We start from the raw sequence: 14,420 nt of genomic DNA on the forward strand, positions 1-14,420 counted from the left end.
TGGCAGAAAACAGCCCACTGTTTGGAAAAAAAGCTGTCAGTTTAGCCCATTTCACATTCTAGCTGAAGAAGTAATGATACTGTTGGTCTCTGTATGTATGTTTACTGTCAATCATTAGTAACATTATGTTAATAAAGATCCATAAAACTATGGAGAAATCACAAACAAGGCCATTTCAGACTATTTGTAATAACACAGTACTGTAGTCCTGTACAGTATATGCTCTCACAACAGTTATGTACCTCTAATAGCTTAAATGGAATGCTCAGTAATTCAAACATATAATATCTAAAATTGACCGACATGGGATGAAGGTTCTACATCTACATCTACACTCCGCTAGCCACCAAGCGGTGTGTGGTGGAGGGCTCTAATTTCCCTTATCTTTGAATGGTGATCATTGGGCGATTTGAAAGTTGGTGGTAATAATATATGCTCTACAACCTCGGTGAAGATAGGATTTCAGAATTTAGTGAGCAGCTCCTTCCGTTTAGCGCATCGTCTATCTGCAAGTGTGTCCTACTTCAAACTTCCTATGAGATTTATAATGCTCTCGAAATGGCTAAATATACAAGTCACGAATCTTGCCGCTATTCTTTGGACCTTCTTAATCTCTTGAATCAGATACAACTGGTAAGGGTCCCATACAGACGAACAATACTCTAATACTGGACAAACAAACGTATTGTAAGTGATTTCCTTTGTTGAAGATCTGTATCGCTTCAGGATTCTACCAATAAACTTCAATCTAGAGTTCGCCTTGCCCATTACTTGTGTAATCTGATGATTCCATTTGAGATAATTTCAAATAGTCACACCCGGATACTTGACAGATGTTATCACTTCCAAAGACTGGGAATTATTTTGTACTCTTACATTAATTGGGATTTTCGCCTTGTAATATGCAGTAGGTTACACTTACTAATATTGAGAAATAGCTGCCAGTTATTAGACCACGCATTTATTTGCTGCAAATCCTAATTGATTTAATCACTTTTGAATACATCGTGGGAGCAGACACTGATCATTGTTATTGCTAATAGTTACTATTAAAAGCAGTCTTTATCACAGGCGTGGTCAAAACCAGTTACCAGAATAAATAAATTTGTGATCAAGACTGATTTTAATAGTAACCTCACTGATTTGTTCACAACTTTTATATGATACTGCTTCCCTGTAGACTACAGCATCATCAGCAAACAGTCTAATGCCACTGTCAATACCATCAACCAGATGTTTTAAGTGAATCGTAAAAAGCAGCTGACCTATTACGCTGCCCTGGGGCACACCTGAAGTTACGCTTGTTTCTGTTGAAGTCACCTCATTGAGGATGACATACTGGTCTCTGTCTGTTAGAAAACTTTCTATCCAACAGCATATGTCATAGGATAGACCGTAAGCATGTACTTTTTGGAGCAAGCGACAGTGTGGAACTGAGTCGAACGCCTTTCGAAAGTTGACACGCTTCACTCTCATTCCACAATAGCAAGGTTCAAATAGCCATACAGACCTTTTCCACTACAACCTCAATCCTACCATTTAGCAGTCCTCCTTTATAATGAATGTGCACTGAAGGTTAACCAAAGCAGAACAGATTTAAACTATTACACCACATGCATAAAATTTTATTAATGTGAAGATGTACTTCCTAATTAAAAATAATGCATACTGTAATATTCCTTCAGATGTATTTATATGATGTACACCGGCAAAAACATCGATTTTTATACTTATACATCTTCTAAAAAAAGAGAGAGAGAAAAAATGCTCTTCGTGCAGATTCCCAATGTAACTTAATCCTTCTTAAAATATCACAAAAATCATTTAACACAAAATGGAGGAGTCAAAATTTTTTGGTCACATTAAATGATCATAGGGGGACAGAGGGGAGGGGGGGGGGGGGGTGCTGAAAAACTGCACTTTTGATCTTGTCCAGTTTTATTACAGTACAGATTCCCTGTTACTCTTGTAGGTCAATACTGAACATTAAAGGCTATATAGAATATTTTATTCTAATTGGGAAATGTCTTATTGTTTATGCAAATTAAGAATCCAATCTGAGCATAGTGGCCAACATCCTCCTTTTACTGTTTTCTGTGCATTCAGCTACTAATGTTCTCAAACTTTTAAGACATGGCAGTTTTAAAATTTTCCTATTGGTAAGTAAGGATAGTTCTCAGGTACATCTGAACTCCATCTTACCAACACCGTCTTCTTCAGTGACAGGATTCGGCTTACTGACCCTGAAGTGTTCACCCTATGCACTCCTAGCAGCAAAACAGGGTACTACAAAAGTGCTGCCCACCAAAAAATTTGTTTTATTTCTTTTGGGTACCTCCTCATATAAATGGCAAGACTTGACATACAGGAAGTGTTCAGCAGTGTGAAAATAGAGTATCATTTGCTTACAGCCGTTCAGATGAGCAAAGAAATTGTCAGACCTTTCTGCATAGATGCACTCCTTTATCAAATTCACCGCCATTTTGAAGTACTGGATCCACAGCACTGCAATGGGTCTACTGTTGCTGATCCTGTCCCCCACTTTCCTAAATTTGATAGCCACTGATTCGAATAATTTTGATTGGTTTGAAGAATTTGATGAAGGAGACTTGAAGAGGAAATGTGACATATGGGTGCAGATGCATTTCTGCACTTCCTTGAAGACTTCAACTTCATCTGACAAGGTATTTTCAACAAGAAAATGACCCCACACTGTTCTGGCAAAGGTGTGCCCCTTCAGCACTTTGTCCCCTGACAATGAAGAATTTATATTGAATAAAACTTCTTTCAAACCAGCCTGCATCATGTGAGGTACCCCACACACCCCAAAAGTGACTACAGCAGGTGAAATCCGTCAAGATATACAACATAACTCGGCATCTTAGAGTGTCATGTATTCATGGTAGCTGCAATAATATCCCTGCTTTCCAATATAATGGTTGATCAGAAAGGAAATGAGCATATGGCACTGTTGGCCAGGAGGCCCCTATTGAATACTGTGTCATATTCTATTTGGGGGAAAGGAGGGGGGGGGGGGGGGGGGCAGGAGGAGAACATTTAGAAAATGAAGGACAATCACTCTAGTCTTTTCACTTGGTTTTCCTTTTGTTATACAATGAATGTACCCCTTTCATTCTGGGACTGCAATACCTTGCTTTTTGGCAACAAACTGCAGAATGTCATGTGGAGCCAGATGTGGTGGCTCTTCTGGTTTATTTATGAGAGCCACAGGCACATTTTGTAGACGCCTTTTCATGTTTATAGGGGAACTGTTCAGAGTTTTCCAGTTGCAGCAGACACAGGTATTGTGTTCAATTCGGATATTTCTGAATCTCTTTCGACATGTTTGGATGGAGCAACACATTTGATCCCACACATAATGTGGAAGGTAGTAAGCCCATCTATGGTACAAACATTGAAATTCACATGATCAAAAACAAGTTGGTTGAATGCAGCTGGCTTGTAGTTTAGCTGAGCTTGGGTAACACAGAAAACTCCAATTTTTGTACTTCACAGCATGGTGAGCTGAAACCCAGACTTGCTAGAAGATCAACCAAGTTCTTTGAGGCATATTTCCTGTGGAGCAGAATGGAAATGCCTGTCAATATTGATGACAAGCAGGTATGAGGCCAGACTACTGACGTGATGTGATGTCCAACAGCAACACACTTTTTCCTAGATTCCTCCTTTTTGGATGATTCTGAGTACCCCTTCTTTCCCATTATTTTCCTTGTTATCATACCAAGTGTAGGTTAGCTATTTGCACCCACTGTCTCTAAAACCTCTGTAACCATTCTATCTTGACAGTTCTCCACTCAGGTTTCCTCCCAGTAATAGTGTCCAGAATGCCGTTTACTGTAAACTGACAGTTACTATTACCCTCCAGTAAGTCACTAACCTGTTCCATTGTGTTTGAAACATAGTCTTCATATGTGGATGTTGAGGGTTTCATGCATAATTATCTAATAATTTTGAAATCAAATTTGAATTGTTTGGACCTCAAAGGTGCAGGCTCAGGTGGTTAAGAGGACATTGACAGTGCCTGTATCTTTAAATGAGCCTTGATGGATTGCAGCCTGGAGTTATTTTTTTTTTTTTTTTACCTTTAGTAGGAATGAGAATAGCATCAAAACCCTCTAAAGAGGAGCTGTTGTCATTTCCTCTTTCTCTACTCACTTTGATGAGTGATAATATTCCTGTTTTTGTGACTGTGGAAATACCATCACCTAGTCCATTGATTGTTTCATCACACACAAAACACTCAGTAGCCACCTCTATTCTGTTGATGTTCATGTAAATTAAAAGCAATTCACAAAAAATCAATGCTGAACACTGACACAAAAACTGTCTCTAAAATGTTCAATTAACATTTTAAGTGAAATGAAGATAAAAAAAAAAGAAGTGAGAGAGAACTACCCCCCCCCCCCCCTCTACCTAGCTGTTTGGAGGAAGCCATGTGGCCAGTCTTTGTTGTTCCTTGAGGGGCCTCCCCACTGTCAACCCTTTCCCAGAAATCACTGTCTCTCCCTGTGCTGACAAAGGCAAATGAGCCTTGAACTTCCTGTCTCAAAAAAATGTTTCCTTGAATGTACTTTTTCCCATCTCTGAATTATTATCAGTCCAAGTAAATTCTTTCACTATATGATTCATAACAATATAATAAAATATATACTTATAAAAAAAAGTGTTTTTTTTTAATTACAGTTACCTTATTTCCATATTAAAGTGTCATTTGTCATCACAATAGGAAATTAAATCAGCTAAAATGCAACAGGTTCTCAACATACTCATTTCCAGAGGAACATCAAAACTGAGTGTACAACTTTTGAGTGGTTCAAGATGAAGTGGCAAAAGTGTACATAAAATTGAAGGTGAATTAATGCTCTACAACTTCGTCTCTGACAATTTTATTCAGCAATGATTATGGGAGATACTAGTAGCAAATGTTTGAAAAAAAGAGTGGTAAAAATGATTTTTTCGAAAATTATTGTGTGGTGTTACCACCAGACACCACACTTGCTAGGTGGTAGCCTTTAAATCGGCCGCGGTCAGGTAGTATACGTCGGACCCGTGTGTCTCCACTATCAGTGATGGCAGACCGAGCGCCGCCACACGGCAGGTCTAGAGAAACTTCCTAGTACTCGCTCCAGTTGTACAGCCGACTTTGACAGCGATGGTTCACTGCCTACTTACGTTCTCATTTGCCGAGACGATAGTTAGCATAGCCTTCAGCTACATTATTTGCTACGACCCAGCAAGGCACCATTATCAGTTACTATTGATATTGTAAATCATGTACTGTCGAAACCAACGTTCATCATTAATGGATTAAACTTAAGTATTCCACCAGCTACGTCCGTTTTTCTAAATTCTAATTTCCTTGTCCTGTTCCAGACCTCACGCCAGCCTGTGTGAGCTAAAACGCGTGCCTTTCGGCCTCCTCTAGTAACACGGTGTTGGCTCTCCTGCCAACCACAACATATTGACTTTCAGTACACATGAATCTCGAAAACTGCTGGTAATTTGACAAATATGTATAGAGATAATTTTACAGGAAACTGAATTAGCTTTCATTTTTATCTGGAACATTTTTTCTACATTTCTGAGATATAGGTAAAAAACCAAAGAATGGGACTTTTCCACTCCCTCTCCTAACTATTCCTAAAAATAGCCATAAAATCAAATTTTTTGCATATTCCATACAGTCTACACCCCTCTTTTGGGCACTCATTGACTGGACTATTGTTATATGTTCCCTACCACATGCACATTTACCAAGGTTAATCTAACACTCTTTCAAGAGGAAGAATTCAACTTATGTCATGTAGCAAAGTTCTTATTAGATTGTTAACCCATTCTGAGACAATAAGGTCAGAAGGAAACATTCTGTTCCTTGTGCGACTGAATCCAAGTGATTACTAATACACGGGAGCAACTAGGCACTGTCACCTACAACGTCCCACACTAACAAACTCAAGAATGCGTGGTTCGATGCCGGCAAGCCCATTCTCAAAAATGTTGTTTGGACAACATGACCATTTGGATGTGGACCGATGGAATAAAGCAAGCCATCATGCAACATCATCTGCTGTAAATGATCAAAGTACTCTTGTCCAACAACAGGTACGATTAACTCTCACAGAGGACAACTTGCTTGCCAGTACTTGGCAGATTAGTACAGTAACCACGGGACTAGTACAACATTATGAGAAGTTTAAAAACATTATTTACCATAATCTTTTGATGGTGCATGGAGGACTATCCAACATTACCACTGCATTAGAAATGACTAAAGCCTTGCAGATCCTCATTTATAACACTCACGCTACTCAGTTCTACTTAAATACTCTGCATAATGTTACACACTTGGGGTTACAGCATAAACTTTGTGCTAGTCTGAGTCCTACTGCAATGCTTTGCATATCTTAACCAGTACCACCACCCAAAAAGCAGTACATTTTCAAATGATTTATCTTGTTCAAGAGTGTATCTTACCTCACTTCTACACTGCTGTTAGTGTACATCTATCCCATCTTCATGATCACCTCAATGTAAGGATACACCTGCCTATCCCCTGCACTAACAGCAAATTTGAATGTTATTGGTTACACTCCTTTCCAGCTGCATGGAGTGCCTTACAGAAACACATTACTTGGCAAACACATGAATACCTGATAATTAGTAAGAACCAGCATATGCAGTTCAACTATGTCAACAGCCAATCTCCAGTGCTGCACTCAAGCTAAAAAAACCACTGCTCCAACATAGAACTACAAACCAGGAATCACATTTCTATTGTTAGCTGAAATTTCTGCATCCACATGCCCTCCAGTTGTAATCACATTACAGGATCCAGTATTTGCCACTGTCAGCATAGCTGGTTGTACACTGTACCAGGACCACTAACAACTATCATAATTTGGTGATTACTCAGTCCCACTGTGTATCTTTAACTGGTTGCAGTCTTATGTGGTAGTTCCCATTATGATCTCATCAAACCAAGAACTCAACTGGTTGCTCAATTAGAACACACCATTCACCTGAGTCTGGACCTCTGAACTACCATTTGAAATGAGCCACCACAATAACTGCATGGCACTGCCTATGATATCCATTGCTACAATCGATGGATGGGTTCATAGACCATGAGAATGAACAAATTACCCTGGATTGTGTTGTTACACATGTCAGTTACTCACCTCTCTACAAATACATGATGACTGTAATGCTACGTAGCTGTATTCCCTCCTTTAACTCTGCTTCTAATTGGACTAGCGGTCTGAATTTTATACACGAAGGGCTATTGTAAGAAGTGCTGCAACTCACCTAAAGAGGTTGTTCCTCAGCCACAAACATCCGACAACTGCCAGTAACAGATGTGACCCGAAGATGAAACATATGACCTCAAATCTTGGGGCTAGCTGGAAGATTTAACTATGTATTTGTTCATTAGTGAATAACCTGTCAGCATTGCTTAATATTATGCCATGAATATTGCAGATGATGTCAATTTTATGCACTCCAGTGCCATATGTTCTTACTGCTTTTTCAATGAAGTCTGTGAATAAAGACGTATGGGAAAGCCTGCCTATGTTTTACGATCCTTGATGCACCCTTACAGGTACAGTCTACATACAAGAGACTGTGCTTGTGTAAAGCTGAGATATAGATGTTAATGCTTACTTGGTAGGAACTATACATGTTTGGTACACCTAAAGGAGTTTGTGCAATAGTATCAAGCTTATGCAACCACTATCTTTTAATTGGTATTCTGTACTTATGTACGTGTTATTTGAAGATTTTCTCATGAATGTAATAAGACTGCATGCCACAGCCACTTATTTAATCGTTAGAAAGGTTAACTCAATCTTTCTGTTATACTTGTTAATTCTATCCAGAGTGGGTAAACATTAAGATGCCTCGGGTAATATACCATAACATTGGTATTTAACAAATCAGCCATTGGTTATGAAGGATACTACCTTCCTTTCTACCCATTTAAATTATATCTATGCCAGCACCTTCTTTTAAACCGTCCTGTTACAATCACTATGATAACTTTGGAAGTTATGTATTTTAATTGATGATTTCCAGACCAGATTAATGGGATATCTACTCCATCTTTTGTACATGGGCCCTGCGGATTATAAATAACAAAATATTTTGATATAGTCCCTGGTTAAGATTATGTTTAAGGGAAGTCTATCATATTATTATTCTCTTATTTTGTTATGAGTGCCAAAAGCTTCAGTAGTACCAGCAACCTCCTACAACTATTTCATAAAATTTTTTTACTACAATTGCAATTTAACTATGCTTTGAAAATTTAACACTCTTCTGAAAGAACTAAGACATTAATTATCAATGAAACACACCGCCCTCTAAATTAGACTCTTCTTTTTGTATGACGCACTCCCATGGAACACCTAATGGCCATCGGGCCGAGTGTCTTAGATCTGTAACACCGATTCCTGATGAAAGCACTACTTAGTAGGCAACACCACCATCCATCAATAGTGCAGTTGCCTTACCACTACAACCCACCACACTGCACTGCCCCAACGCTCCACTGGTCTTCAAAGCCTGGTCTGCACAAGCAAGCTGAACCATTTCGAGCCCCATCATTCAGACTGTTTAACAGTCTCTCCTCCAGTCTATCAGTCTCCCATATTTCCAAAGGAGCTTCTGGCACAATATTGTAGACATTATGAGTAGCCACTCCTGCAGAAGAGAGAAGGCTTGGGCAAGCAGCCACCTGTCTGGAGGAATTCCGGTGTGCTTAAGTAGTGATTTTTATTATTAAATTTTCTTTCTCTAATGCTCAGAATTGTTGCCTGTTTACGGGACTGTTCCCACAACTAGTACATCAGAAACAGCCTATGTTACTTGCTAAGAGAAGTTCATAGCAATTAGAGACTGCTGGTGAGGCATGCTTTACATGCAAGAAATGTGGGGAAATGGCCACTTGAGGTTCTGAGGGATGTGGACACAGTGTGGGTTCCAGAAAGAACTCACTCTCTGCTCTCAGCCTCCAACTTGATAACACACAACATTCCTTGACATTTATAATGCTCTGGACTTCAGTATACTGTAACTTAGCCATGACGGCTTCTCGAAGCAGCTCGCTGATGACCTAGCTGTTTAGTGCCCTCCACTGTAAATCATCATCATCGAAGCAGCTGGTGGCATGTTCACCTACCTTAGGTGTGTGCCTTGTACTCATATCAAAATACACCAAGCTTTTTACGTATTTAATTCTCCTGTTATCATTTGAAGCTACCCTACAGGACACCCTCTCCCTCATCCTAGGCTGCAACTGGTTACTGCATTGGTACAGTTATGAGCAACGTGAAGGAAATACCAACTGTAATGAGGGAGGCAAACATAGAGAAGAATAAAGAAACTTTTTACAGATGGCAATTGATGGTGATGCAATGGTGAGACAAAAAAGACATTTACTCACTTTCTAGTATTTACAGTGACAATCTAAACAGACCGAGAGGATGCAAACAATGACTACGAACTCCGAGGTCATCTTCGGAGACAATGATAGAATGATTGCTGACCAGAACATGATAAGTTATGCAGTAACAATAAAGCATCTCCTTAAATATTACATAAAGTAATTTTGCCATCTGATGGAGGTTCCAGCCCTAAACTCATACTTTTTCTAAAAGTAGTTCTATGGGAAATTTGGTACACAATTTCCAAATTCAGCTTATTGAAAGTTTACTTGTAAAATGCAGTGCATTTGTGAATTCTTCCTCTCAGCAAAGGAAAGTGTGTAACCCTTGCTATGTGCCAGTCCCAACACGTTTGGTAGGATGACACTTTCCTAAACATATTCCTTCTACTGAGACTACTGAGAAGAAACTGGCTTGTACACAAAAAGTGTAAGTGTGAGCTCATCCAATAACATCCTGCCTGAGATTTATTTTGATAATCATAAATAATTTGTTTATTTTGATAGCACACATTCTGCTGTTAAAGGTTTTGAATTACTGACAAATTACAATCACAAGATCACTTGATTTGATGAAAGTACTTCATAATATGACAGTTAAACCATGCTGCAAGAAGTACCATGAGGTATGGAAAACTAGCCAAGTATCACAAGGTTGTCACAAATTAGTCCACATGGGCCGAGACAAATAGCAGTGCACACAAATCCTGACAGCAGTAGCACCACAGCAGTAGTCATGACAATGGCCACTATCTGGTGCAAGAAATAGCCCAGTCAAGGGGTTAAAGATCTACAGAGCTGCATGCCTATTCATGGCAGCAGAGTGACATTTCTCATTCAATGATGGAACAGGTGCCTTGTTAGCTGTCCTAAGGACCATCCGCCACACACCGTCAGGTGGCTTGCGGAGTATGGATGTAGATGTAGATGTAGATGTAGATGTAGACTTTGGCTAGCATGACTTATCGGTGTGACGAGCCATGGCAGTGGTGTGATCCACTCAATCCTGTACAAAATATCCAGTTTGTCTTCCTAATCACCCACGTGGGTGGCTTTCTTTAGGAGACAGTCCTATTTGGTATGTATATTCTGATCACGAAGAGTGTAAGGATGATGGAACAATCCCATAGCAAAACTAAGGGTGTACTCTGCTCCATGTTTCAAAGAAATATTCCAGTCGTGCTGCACGGGCATTACAGAATCCTAGTCAGAATGTACAGTTTAAGAGAACTGATGGTGCTGACCAGCTCCACCTCGGGAACACCATTTTCACCAAACCCATTCCCAGTTAAGACTGAAGATGTTCCTTGAGGAGCAGCTGTTTGGTATATGTTGTAACCAGTGCGTACTACGCTTACATACAAGCCCACCTAAAATATAGTGTGATATTCTGGGGCAATTCTCCAACTCCCCTGAGCACATTCAAAATCCAGGAGAGAGGAATGAGGATCATTAGTAGGAGCAAAACCAGAGATTCCTGCACACCCATCTTCAGAAAGTTGGAAATCCTTACACTGCCTTGCCTATACATTCTCGAGACTCTAAAATTTTTCAGAAACCACATAGTGCCAACTGACTCCAGAGTCACAAAAAATAATGAAATACATAAACACAACACAAGCGAAAACTCAAATCTGCATGTTTTAGGTACAAACACTCAACTGTGTAAAAAGGGAGCTTTCCACATGGGCCTCCAACTGTTCAACTAACTTCCCACAAGTATTAAGTCCATTGAAGACAACATAAAATTTAGCAAAGCCGTGAAGTCAAATTTGTTGTGTCACTGTTTTTACTGTATAAATGAATACCTAGAGCAACAATCTTGCTATTTATGTAAAATTGAAAACATTGTGCAAAGGAGTGAAGTAAACTTAACCAATCTTAGTGTATTATATTACAAAGATACTATATGTTACTATATGTTAACAATGATAACTGATTTTTTTCCGACATCTCTAATACACTGTGTACCATGAGATCACATGGAATAAGCAAATAAATCTCATGGATGTATCAATGGCTTAATCAGTGTAATTACACATACATCTGGTGATGTCATTAGGTGCAGCACGGAGTGGTATTTTGACAGAGCCAGGTCACAATGATAAACAACAGTGGCAGATTTTGGACTACTGGCCATTAAAATTGCTACACCAAGAAGAAATGCAGATGATAAACAGCTATTCATTGGACAAATATATTATACTAGAACTGACATGTGCTTAAATTTTCATGCAATTTGGGTGTACAGATCCTGAGAAATCACTACCCAGAACAACCACCTCTGTCCGTAATAACGGCCTTCATACGCCTGGGCATTGAGTCAAACAGAGCTTGGATGGTGCGTACAGGTGCAGCTGCCCATGCAGCTTCAACACGATACCACAGATCATCAAGAGTAGTGACTGGTGTATTGTAACGATCCAGTTGCTCGGCCACCATTGACCAGATGGTTTCAATTGGTGAGAGATCTGGAAAATGTGCTGGCCAGGGCAGCAGTTTAACATTTTCTGTATCCAGAAAGGCCCGTACAGGACCTGCAACGTGCGCTTGTGCACTATTCTGCTAAAATGTAGGGTTTCGCAGGGATCGAATGCAGGGTAGAGCCACGGGTCTTAACACATCTGAAAAGTAACGTCTACTATTCAAAGTGCCGTTAATGTGAACAAGCGGTGACCGAGACATGTAACAAATGGCACCCCATACCATCATGCCAGCTGATATGCCAGTATGGAGATGATGAATACGTGCTTTCAATGTGAGTTCACCGTGATGTCGCCAAACACGGATGGGACCATCATGATGCTGTAAACAGAACCTAGATTCATCCGGGAAAAAAAAAAAAAAGACATCGCAGTCGTTCCTGTTGTGATGCAGCGTCAAGGATAACCGCGACAATGGTCTCCGAGTTGATAGTCCATGCTGCTGCAAACGTCGTCGAACCGTTCATGCAGATGGTTGTCGTCTTGCAAACGTCCCCACCTGTTGACTCAGGGATCAAGACGCGGCTGCACGATCTGTTACAGCCATGCGAATAAGATGCCTGTCATTTCGACTGCTAGTGATATGAGGCTGTTGGGATCCAGCACGGCGTTCCGTATTACCCTCCTGAACCCACCGATTCCATATTCTACTAACAGTCATTGGATCTCGACCAACATGAGCAGCAATGTCGCGACACGATAAACCGCAATCGCTACAATCTGACCTTTATCAAAGTCGGAAACGTGATGGTATGCATTTCTCCTCCTTACACGAGGCATCACAACATCGTTTCACCAGGCAACACCGGCCAACTGCTGTTTGTGTATGAGAAATTGGTTGGAAACTTCCCTAATGTCAGCACATTGTAGGTGTCGCCACCAGCACCAACCTTGTGTGAATGCTCTGAAAAGTTAATCATTTGCATATTACAGCATCTTCTTCCTGTCGGTTGAATTTCGTGTCTGTAGCACGCCATCTTCGTGGTGTAGCAATTGTAATGGCCAGTAGTGTAGAACAGCTGCAGACCCTCTCAGCCTCACTTGTCCCAGTTCAGTAATATGTACTACCTGCTCTCCAGTAGACTTAGTCATGATGACCTTGCAATACTTTGTTAGTTTCTGGACACTGATTTGGACTCTGTTATTTCCAACCATCAACACTTTGCTTTCACACACCCTGGTCTACTTTTCTAATGACAACACATTATGCCTACTGTGAGTGCACCAACGGCATGTATGTGTACTGAGAGAGTGATTTTGTATTAGAGCACTTCCCAGCCTGGCAAAGGTAGTGTTACCCAAAACTAAACTTTTGAGTTATTCAGTAGATCTGCAGAGTACTGTAACTGCTAAGCAGTATCCATCTCTAGTCTTCATTTCTATTTAATATAAGAAAAGTCAGGAATTATTATTTTCTTTAATTCACCTGTACATTACTGGTGTTCAATAAGACCTATGATGCTGAAGAAGTACACACACAATGGGGGGTGACAAAGGTTGTTTGGAACCAAAACCCACCCCATGATGGCACAGGAATTATCAGGCAACTTTGCTGAGTGTTACAACCAAGATGAACAAGTAGCTTTTTGTGATCCTGAAACAGGAGCTCTATCAGCAGCATGAGCTTGTACAAAAGCTGTGGAACATAATATGAGTCTCAACTAAACCTTTTCTTTGTGAATTTTTGGCCACCCATAAAGTCTCGAAGGTAGTGCAACTTATGTGAACAGACTTTAGTGAGTGCTCTGTTTGATCGAGTATGTTTATTGTTAACCATATTAAGAACTTTGTCAGTATGGTCCTTCCTGAACTTCCTATATGTTTGCACATCTAATAACTTGATAATCTTACTGACATAGTTGGCCACTTCATAACTACTGTTGCATTGCTCCTGTCACTAGTGAAAATGATAATACTATTGTCCTCATTCAGGTGTTTTATAACATTTCTGTCATCCACAGTTACATTACTTTTTGGAGGCTTCATGCTATACTCTTAATGATTCTATACACATTTTCTCAGTTGTTACCAGATCCACACTAGGAATGCCTGTTTTCATACTACCTATAATTTCTTCTGTGGGCACAACACGTGAACTAAGGGGAGAAACAGAGATCAATTGTTGTGCAACATGCTTCGAAGCCAGGAGACAACTGAGTTTGTTTTGATAAGACTTGTGTACTGACAGCCACAAACAGATACTATAAAAGGCTATACAGTGGGGTCATCATTTTCAGCCGAGGGAGGTGGCACCGTTGTTAGCACCTTGGACTCTCATTTGGGTAGACGATGGTTCAAACCCGTATCCGGTCATCTTGATTTAGGTTTTCCATGATTTCCTTAAATCACTTCAGGCAAATGCCCGTATGGTTCCTCTGAAAAGACACAGCCGACTTCCTTCCCTATCCTTTCCTAATCTGATGGGACTGATGGCCTCGCTGTTTGGTCCCTTCCCCCAAATCAATCAAGCAACT

General features: G+C 40.1%; 1 protein-coding gene across 1 annotated transcript in view; it reads right to left on the reverse strand.

The window, feature by feature from the left end:
* Positions 1-14,420, reverse strand: part of LOC126298997 (glyoxylate/hydroxypyruvate reductase A-like) — a 108,359-nt gene that overhangs the window by 44,758 nt on the left and 49,181 nt on the right. The gene's annotated exons all lie outside the window — the stretch shown is intronic.

Source organism: Schistocerca gregaria, chromosome X, assembly GCF_023897955.1.
Source record: "Schistocerca gregaria isolate iqSchGreg1 chromosome X, iqSchGreg1.2, whole genome shotgun sequence".
NCBI classification, from domain to species: Eukaryota; Metazoa; Arthropoda; class Insecta; order Orthoptera; family Acrididae; genus Schistocerca; species Schistocerca gregaria.